At 40.3% G+C, this 10,366-nt stretch overlaps 1 non-coding gene across 1 annotated transcript; it reads right to left on the bottom strand.

Moving 5' to 3' along the window:
* Window positions 1-243: 243 nt before the first annotated feature.
* On the bottom strand, window positions 244-316 carry trnai-gau (transfer RNA isoleucine (anticodon GAU)). The gene has a single exon. It is a non-coding gene; the product is annotated as a tRNA-Ile (tRNA).
* Window positions 317-10,366: the final 10,050 nt, after the last annotated feature.

Here is a 10,366-nt window from a genome sequence, read left to right as displayed (position 1 = left end):
GAGCTGCAGTATATTTTGTTGAAATGTATGTTTATATAGTACTGTTTATGCCGTATAACCAATGTTAGTGAAGGTAGTAGTTAGCCAAATTGGTGTTCAAGGGTTAATAATGACACTAGTAAGTTTCTTTCGGCTTGTCCCTTTCGGGGTCGCCACAGCGTGTCATCTCAGATGAACGCACATATGTTTGGCACAATTTTTACGCCGGATGCCCTTCCTGACGCAACCCTTCTCAGGGAGTGGAGGCCCCAGTGGGATACGAACCCACAACCCCTGGTTTATCAAACCAGTGCTCTAACCACTGAGCTACAGGGCCTCTTAATAATGACACTAATATGGGGGGAAAAAAGGCCAACAAAATACACACTACAGCCATGGGTAGATTGTACTACAAATGTAAATTCTAAAAACATTTGGTGAAATTAGTTTATTGGTGTGACCCAACTTTCATTATGTAAAGCACCTGTCTTTGTTAAATACCGGAAAGTGCATCTGATATTTTTTATTTTTATAAAATTATATGCTCTGAAAGACCTGACCAGCCTGCAGTTCATGTTTAATGAAGTACAAAGTGAATACAGCATCAAAATTATAAGGAATAAAAGGGCAAAGAGAAAGGGCATGCACTGATGGATCTGCCACAGTGAAGGTGTGCAGGATTACTTGCAGAATATCAAAGAGGGACTACATTTGAAAGGATTAGTTCTGCCTTCATTAAGTGTGTTCTGTTAATGATGAAGCGCTCACTCCTGCACTGATGGGGAAAAGAGTCAGACCAACAGCCAGCTAATTGGAGTCGATTTCTGCATGAGTTTGTGTGAGTTTGCTTGTACGTGTGTTAGCCTGTCTGTGCACATCCAAATCAGGATTTATAGACGTCCGCCTGTAAATGTATATACAAGGCTGTTTCTCAATCTTTAAACTAAACATTCTTCTTTTTGACCCATTTGTATGCAATTCTTTTTACTGTATCTGAAAACACCTTTTCTGCCAGTCTCAATCAATCGGTTGACCTAAGGGAAAAGACAGGCACCTAGCTAACAAGCTAAATTCAGAGAGGGAACCAATTGAAGGGCGTACATATTGACAGACAGTGAACACAATTGAACCAAATGAGTCCACAGTGTATTTATTAACTGCAATTAGTTCTAGCAGGAAAACTCCCAACAAACAGCTCATATCACAAGAACTCCCTCCATTTCACCAACAATGTCAGTCCAATAACACATGTTTGATTTTGAAATTTTTTAAGTGATCAATGTCAGGAGTAGGGTGTGGTGGAATGGAAACCAAGACAGGTGGATCCAAGTGCTTACAAGGGAAAAACTCAAAATGCAACTACAGCCAGCACTTTGGCATTAGACAAATAGCACTGGGACAAAATTAGGTAGATAGCCACAAGTGGGTGAGTATTTCATTAAATAGCTGAGTTTGGTTCCATAGATAAGTGGTAGATGAATCATTGAATGTTAAACTGCAAATAGGTTAGTGTTCACTATAAATGGTCATTACAAACTTCCGTTCGGCTTGTCCTGTTAGGGGTCACCATAGCGTCTCATGCATGCTCATATTTTTACATCGAATGCCCTTCCTGACGCAACACCTCTTGGGGAATGGAGGCCCCACTGAGAAACGAACTCACGACCCCTGGTTTACCAAACCAATGCTCTAACCACTGAGCTATGGGCCCCCCCATATATGCATATATGGTCATTATGGCATTGCTAAAACAACAAATCTAAGGGTGGCTAATGAATCATGAATTCATCCATCTAATGATATTTTGATTTTTTTTTTATGGTCACAGCAAACTCCAGTCCATCTTTTGAGGAAACGGATCCTCCAGATCCTTAACACTGACCTGTTGATAAGTACAGGTTTGTGGCCTTGTTGTCAATCAGCACATAGTCAAGTTGACAGCCTGTCCCCTTGACAAGACTGTGCTGGCATTTCAGTCAACTGCTTCCATCAAACACCCACCCCGAATGCTTGAATCTTTATCACTTCAAATGTAGTATGTCAAGTTCACGCGTCTCTCTCAAAAAGTGAAAATACGCTCATACTTGAGGGACTCTTGCTTAGCAGTTGAAACCAGCAAGAAGAAAATGTGAAATAAAAATGGAATTTTGTTTTGATTTGCGCATTACTATAGATATGTGGCTCTATATCATTTGAACAGTAATCAAGTGATCACTGCCCTAATATCACAGTTGAGGACATTTTTAAGTCGATAAGCCAGCAGGAGAGGCTGTTTGAGATGTGCAGCTGCAGCTTTGCTGGTGATTGCTGATTGCTCGTGTACTCAGGGGGCATTGCAGAGATTGCACGTTGTATTTTTGTTGCTGTTCTTAAACAGCAGCGCCTCATCTTTTAGTCTTATGGGTCTGATGGCTGGTTGCAAGGGACATACAGTACATTTTTTTAGGACTAACTTTCAGTGAAAAACAAGAGTGTGGATGAGTGAGAAAGCAACTGATTTTGTGGCTGTCAGAGTATGCTTTCTTTATGGGCGTCCAGATGTGTTAAAAGCTAAACGACAGTCCACAAATGATTAACGCCACACGTAAAAGTAAAGCTGGGTCTGTCTTAACACGAGAATAAATGACACTTTTGGACAGCATGTTCTCGAGATGACAACAAGACACAATAATACCAATAAATCCATAGTTCCCCTTTTGTTGTGCTCATTTGCTCAGCTTTTTTCTTACAGGGGCATCATCAGCAGATAACACAAGAGCAGGTTCTGTTGCTTTACATAGGTGAGAGCAATTTTGAAGTTAAACATTTTGAGAAGAAAATACGGTTCCTACTGGGGAAAAACTGGAGGAAAGCTAAAAATGCACGAGAATGAGCTAACAATGTATTGCGAATCTGAATTGATTAAAATCATAATCATTTGAATTTTTACATACGATGAAAACCATTATACTCAATAAGATGCAGAGGACTAAACTGTCTCCTGAAACTACAGCAGTTTGGTTTCTTTTTTTTTTTGTAAACCTTCACCTGCATGACCTTGCAGAATGGTGGATCTGCCTTAGTGAGTTTGAAACACTCCCTCTGCTTATTTCTATTTATTTTGTATTATTATGATGTTTATTGAAAATGCAGCCTTACAGAAAAAGATTTTAGGGGTCAGAATAGAATACAATAGAATAGACAGAATAGATAGAAAAGGCTGGGATCGGGTGGACAAGGGGACTAGGTGAGAGCCACAGCAGAACAACTGTGAGACTGTCTAGATATTTGAACACATGTAAGTTTACAAGTGATTTGTACATAGGGGTGGGGGGGAGGAGGACACCCAGTGACAACATGCAATAACTAACCATGAGAACTAACAAGAGGACAGAAAAGGGAAGGACAGGATGTGGGAAGATGAGCAAGGCAGTGCTACTGTTGAGTAGTGTGTTGGGATTCTTTTTAGTGTCTAAGAACGTCTAAGAATCTGTGAGTTGGTATGTTAGGGTAACCCAGGTTGTTAGTGATCACAGCACAAGTACTGAACCTATTAGAGAAAGAACACCATATCACATGCATGTTAGTCAAGTGGTGTATGGATTTGCTGAGCTGGCACATGGACCTCAAACCCCCAAGAGTGGGGGCCTCACCCTACCCCAGAGTCCAAAGCAGGAGCCAGCAGTTTGGTTTCTTTTGAAACAGGGTCAACAGTAAGGTAGGGAAAAGACATTAAAGCTAAAGTTGTATTTTGGCAAACAAGCATTTTTTTTCACCAGAGAGTGATTTTTAATGAGAGAAGGCAGGACAGACTACCAAGACTAAAACATTTGTCCACTGCACCATCAAAAGCACTTTGATCAAGTTACCTATTGCCCAGAGCATTCCAGGAAAGCCTCTAGCCCAGCTGGCCCACCCTAGGAAGCACACAAACTTACACATAAAACAACTCACAATGAAAACATTGCTTCCTGGGTGGAGGTAGTATCAAATGGAAATTTTGTCAGATGTAACCTGGGTGCAAGTTATGTAGAGGAATCTATCAGGGATCAAGTATGGATCAGAAAGTGTTTACTACATGTTATTGCCAATCTGTGACTAAACCCAACATTGCCCTCACAGCAATGCTGTATGATTTTCTTACAGTTTATTGTGGTGAGCATATTAAATGAATAGCACATTACCTGCATTGGCTGTGGCACAGAATTCCTTATCTGGATTTTTCCCTCCCTCACGAGCACAATTTAACAGACAGCCTACTGAGAGTCATTTGATGGCAAGTTTTATTCCATCTGTTTTCACACTGGGTTATTCGTTTTCACAATAGAACTGTCAAACTTGTATTGTGGATTATTGGAACTCCAGCCTACCTTAGAATTATAGTCACACTGAGATCTAGCTTCTGTTAGGTCTTCTCAGGCTGGCAAGGATCCTGAACGGAATACATGAAATAATTGAGCTATGTATTTTCACTCAAGTTTGATAACTGGACCATGCTGCACAGTTTAAACCGCAGGATGTAAACTATTTAAAAAAAAGGGGGTAAAAAAGGGACAGAACTCTGGTACCTCTGGATTTAGCGGTAACATATAGAACCCACTACCAGCTATTATTGCTGTGTTGTCACAAACATATATGGTTGGTGTTCGTATGTGCATGCAGACAGGAACCATCAGGTGAATTCAAAGTCAGCAACACAAACATAAATCAAGTACGGATTGAGGTTTAATTTTAAATATTAGTGGGAGGATTCCTTTACAAGTGCTAGCATGAAGAAACGCAGACAAATGCAGTGATCTGTTGTCCTTGTTTTTTTTTCTTTTTCTGCCACGCTTTTCATGTTCAAAGGTTTATGCGTGATTCCTTCCTCACTGCTGAGGAGGGATGGATTGAGCATAATCTGCGTGAAGAGGCAGAGGTGAAGAAAGAGGAAAGGATGTGGTGTAACGAATGAAAGGCAGGGGGAGAATGTATAATTGAGCAACCTTGGCAATCCCACATTCTCCCAACACGATTATGACTAACCTGGTACCTAAATATAGGCATGTGTTCCTGTAGGTTACAACTGCCAGAGCCCTTCATTTTTCACATGATAATATGTCATAATATTTTGGGGGCTTCACTCCCTTTTGGTGAAAGTGAGTTAAGGTTTCATCTTTCTTTTTCTTTCATTAACGTTGTTCTGCCTCAAACTCATCTTCAGAATGAGATTAAAAGCCCCCCCCTTAAAAAAAATTATGATGGGGATGTGTGACTGTTCAATATCTGAGATCAGAGAGATCAGTATGTTGTGAAAATAAAATAAGTAACAGTCATCATGAACATGAAATCATAATGTATAAAACAATATGTACCGGGTGCAGGCAATCCATCCCTCAGATCTCGTCATTTCTATCTATCTCCTTCGAAACATTGTACACTCGCATGCACACACACAGACAAACACGCACAAACGCATGCCCAATGTACAGTACTTCTAAAACAAGGCCAGCCCGGCAGTATATTGGCAGAAGCAGCAGCAGTTGGCAGAGATTAAGCCATTTAACAATAGGTGTACATCTGTCTGTCTCTGAATGACTATATTCTGTTTTTGTGTGTGGGCTGGCAACTGGGAAACAGCAGCAGGCTGTTGGATAAATCACAAAGGCAGTGGGGTGGCCACCATGTCTCATCATACTACGATTCATGCGCTCAGAACTAATCTCAGTGCACATGTTTCTGGGTGTTGGTCAAAATTGCCCATTTAGGATAAACTCTTCCTGATCATCATCAAATGTGGTGCAGATCAACATTTTGGGGAAATTCTGTAACCCCACCAACCTTGATCAGGAGGGGACACGGGAGTACAATGAATATTGAAATGAATGCAAATTATTTTATGTTCTAGTTAGGATAATTATACTTTAATGTGTAATAAATATCAATGTAGAAAGTTTGATTTGACACTTTATTTTTTTCTTCTGAATAATTCAAGTTTGAAGCAATGCCTCACAATATTTTCTGTCACAAGTGTAATCGAATTCTGAGATTTAAATAAATAAATATATATATATATACCTGAGAAGGGTTGCGTCAGGAAGGGCATCTGGCATAAAAATTGTGCCAAACATATATGTGCGTTAATCTGAGATGACACGCTGTGGCGACCCCGAAAGGGACAAGCCGAAAGAAATTTACTATATATCTATATATATATATAATGTTTTTAATGGGTGGCATGGTGGAGCAGGTGTGAAGTGTTGTGCTCATAATTCTGAGGACCCGGGTTCAATCAGTCAGTTTCACCCCACATCCCAAAATCATGCAACATTAATTGAACACTCTAAATTGCCCTAAGTGTGTTTGTGAGTGCGACTGTTGTCTGTCTCCATGTGCCCTGTGATTGGCTGTCAACCAGTTCAGGGTATACACCGCCTCCTGCCTGATGAGGGCTGGGATTGGCTCCAGCACTCCCGTAGTCCTCATGAGGATAAGCTGCTGAGAAAATGTATTGATGGATGAATGTTTTTAATGTTTACATACCTACGACTGATGACTTTGACTTTCTCTTTCTCTATGGACTGTTTTAAATATGCAAACGCTATCACTGGTGAAAAGGTGCCCGGTTTGAGGGCAACATGCTTTTGATCTGCGACAATGATTCCTCAGCAGTGGACACAGGTGTGTATAGTAGACACAAATAGTACTGAAGTAAGACTACTGTTTCTTAAGAATAATACAACTCGAGAAAAAGTACCCAGAGTACCCAGAGAAAACCACCAACCTCTGAACTGTCACACAGAAGTGCTAACCACTTGTCTACTGTGCATCAAAATGTCAATATACAATACAGACTTCAACATGCACCCTCTGATTGTCTGGCAACCAATCTAGGGTTCACTTTCTCACTCACATTTATTTAGCTGGGATAAGCTCACTCAAGTCCCTGAACAGGAGAAGCAAATTAAATTAATTACTTCATTACGTACCGACTGTACCAGCCACAACAGCATGTTTATATGCACAATATTGTAATGGTCAGTTTTTATTAACACTGTTATTTTGGTTACAGTTTCCACTGTTGCTGAATGGTATTGTATCATAGTGAAAGTTGTGTCTAATAAATCGGTTACTTCAATTAGTCACATGAGAAAGTTACAATATAATTTACATTTACAGTAAATTTTTAAATAAATACATGATAAAATTGACCCCTGACAGAGTCTATGTAAAAGAAGCATTATCTTTGGAAAGACGGAATAACACTCCTCATGCATTGGATATCTTTAGAATGTGTGCTTGGTCATAATGTTAATGTTGATCAATGTTGATCTTCACTGGCTGGCAACTACATGACATAATCTGATGTTGTCCATTTATTTTCTATAGCACTTGTTTTCATTAAAGTATGATGAGAAACGTCAATTAAGTAAAAGTAGCCATCTAGAGTTTTTTTCCCCTTGGTGTTACATCAAGATTCACTTGATATTACTTTCTAAATCAGCAACGGGAAAGGATCTTGTAATTTGACCACATGCCCAAATGTCAGTAAGAGGGCTTGGTGGACGAATGTGATAGTTTCCTGCCAAGGACCTCTGTGAATGCAGAAAAGGCAGAACAGTATTTGGTAATTTAAGCAAGAAAACAGTCAAAATGCTCCCCAGTAGCAAAAAGAAGAGAAACAGTTTGAGGTCAAATCCGAGGGGAGAGATCTGGTTTAAAATACAAAGAGGCTATGTGGGCGTGCGTGGACGGGATTCTGCATATTCAGTTTTTGGTTGAAATATTCTATTTCCATCTCAAGATTGTATATGATATTTATTTCATTAATGTTATTCGTTTTAAAAACTGACAGGGTGCATGAGGGAATGTTTGATCCATCCATCCAACTTGTGTCATGTTCATCCTCACCAGGGCCGTGAGTGTGCAGGAGACTATCCTAGCTGACTTCAGGCAGGAGGAAGGGTGCAACCTGGACTGGTTGTCAGCCAATCGTAGAGGATGTTGGAGAACAGAAGAAAGACAAGGTAAGGTTTTGGTTAAAAGTAATTTAAATCTTGTGTAGTTTGTTTCATCAAATTTGAATGCTTATGTCTCACTTTTGCCACCAAAAAAAATGAACAATTGTTCTGAAAGTTGGATTTCTAATTTAATGTTTTCATCCTTCTGAATAATGCAAGTTCGAAGCATTGCCTCAAAGATGTTGTGTCACAACCCTAATCGCATTCTAACATCTACATATATTTTTGTTTTGCTTTGTTTGGGGGGTTTTGCTGGACATATATGTATTTTGGTACAATCTTAAAAATACAAGCCCGACTTCCAAGTAAACCAGGAGCAAATTTGCTCTTTTAAACAAAGTTTTATGGGCACAGGACCAAAGTAAATATGTGACTAGGGGCTTGTTTCCCATTTTAACTAGAACCCAATAGTAATTTAAATTGACCCCTCCATACAGGGCACTTAACCACGCCTCCTGAAGTGACGTCACGCCACGTGCGCTGACGTCAGACAAACAATTAGCAAAAATATCGGCGCAGCAAGAAAAGAATAGAGCGAAACTGTCCGATTTACTGGCTGATTTCTCACTCGCATTCTTAGCTAACAGTGAAATATCGTTGAAAAGCAGACAGCAGGGCTTCAAGTATTTCAGCAAGCGGTATTTCAATGGTATTTACATGCATATCGACGGAGAAACCATTGATATTAGCGCGAGATCTTTCCAGAGTCAGAGGAAGACCGAGAAGCCACATAATATAATATATTATAACCCAAAGACGAATTCGTCATTGACAGTTTCCCATTTTCGTGTTCGATATCACACTTGAGTGCAGAATCTGTATATGTTTCTGTATAGCCGTTTGTGAACCACCGTATGAAGGAAAAGAAGGCGAGGCTTGATTTACGAGTTGTTTCTCTCATTTTCTTTGTGTAACATCACGCGCTTCCCTCAATAATTATCCTTGAATTAGTGCCGAACCTATGTAAGTCCCGACTGAGTACGACAATCACTACTTTAGTGTCCTCAAACATTCTTCCTTCAGTCTTGGTGTCTCGGTGCACGTCGAAGGCTTTTAGGACTGCTAGTCTGGTCAGATCATCGCAAAATATCGCTCAACACAGATCAAGTGTGACAATCATTCACACGTAGCTATATTATGTAAGCGAAGAACTGCTAATTCATTTATATGAGACATGTAATGAAAATCAAATATAGGGCATACCTTCGCGCAAGCACAGTCCGGTTTACCCTAGCCGCGTAGCCGCGTAGCCACGAACAAAGGGACACGTTTGTGCAGTCAGATCATCGCAAAATATCGCTCAACACAGATCAAGTGTGTCAATCATTCACACTTAGCTATGTTATGCAAGCGAAGAACTGCTAATTCATTTATATGAGACATGTATTGAAAATCAAATATAGGACTTACCTTCGTGCAAACATATCTGTTCCGGTTGATGGATTCAGTTGATCATGCAGTCTTCCACAAAGTTTTATCCATCAAAGACATTTTTCGTACTCAGTCTTCTGTTCCAGTTGATTTTAGATGGATTCAATTGTGCAAATGGTGCAGATTACTGTCAAGCACATGAGTAGCCAATTTTGTCAACAACAGACATGCAAATAGTGCAGAGTGGGAAGGTTACTACAGTGAGAGCACAAGTAATGCACATTTGACCTGACATAGATGTGACAACATTTTCACGATAAAATTGGCAGCATGTTACAATGGAATTGTAATTTAACTTTTTAAGATGATAATGGCAAGCTTGAAGAAGCTGTGGGAATGGCTGCTGGTTTTAGTTTGCATTGTTCAATAGTGCCTACCTGAGGGAACGAGCTGAAAGAGGTGGTGAGCAGGGTATGGAGGGTCCAAGAGGATTTTGCATGCTTGTTTTAGTTCTAGCACCATGCAAGTCCTCAAGGGTGGATAGTGAGGTACAAGCAATTTTCTCAACAGTTTTTGATTATCCGTTGCACTTGGAGTTTGTCCTTTCACGGGGCAGCACCAAAGAAGTCTGTGATGGATAAACCCCAGACTGATTTGATGACTATTGTTGTGGCAGGCTGTGTTACCTCAGAAGTCAAAGGAAGTACACATGTGCTTGGCCTTTTTAAGGATAGAGTAAATTTTGGTCTCCCAGTTCACGTTCCGAGAAACTGTGATTCCAAAGACCTTGAATGTCTCGATAAATGACACAGGGCATTTGGACAGCGTGAGGAGCAGCTGTTGCAAAGATGCCTCCTGAAGTCCATGGTCATCTCTACAGTACAGTCTTGAGTGTGTTCACCTTCAGGTTGTGTCGGCCACACTGTTCCAGCCTCTTCACTTCTTGTCAATCTGCAAACTCACCACCGTCTTTGATGAGGCCAATGACTTTAATGTCATCTGCCAAGTTCAGGAGTTTGACAGCCTGTTGTGTTGAG

The sequence above is a fragment of the Syngnathoides biaculeatus genome, chromosome 9 (genome assembly GCF_019802595.1).
Source record: "Syngnathoides biaculeatus isolate LvHL_M chromosome 9, ASM1980259v1, whole genome shotgun sequence".
Lineage (NCBI taxonomy): Eukaryota > Metazoa > Chordata > Actinopteri > Syngnathiformes > Syngnathidae > Syngnathoides > Syngnathoides biaculeatus.
This window is presented reverse-complemented; position numbering and strand designations above follow the sequence as displayed.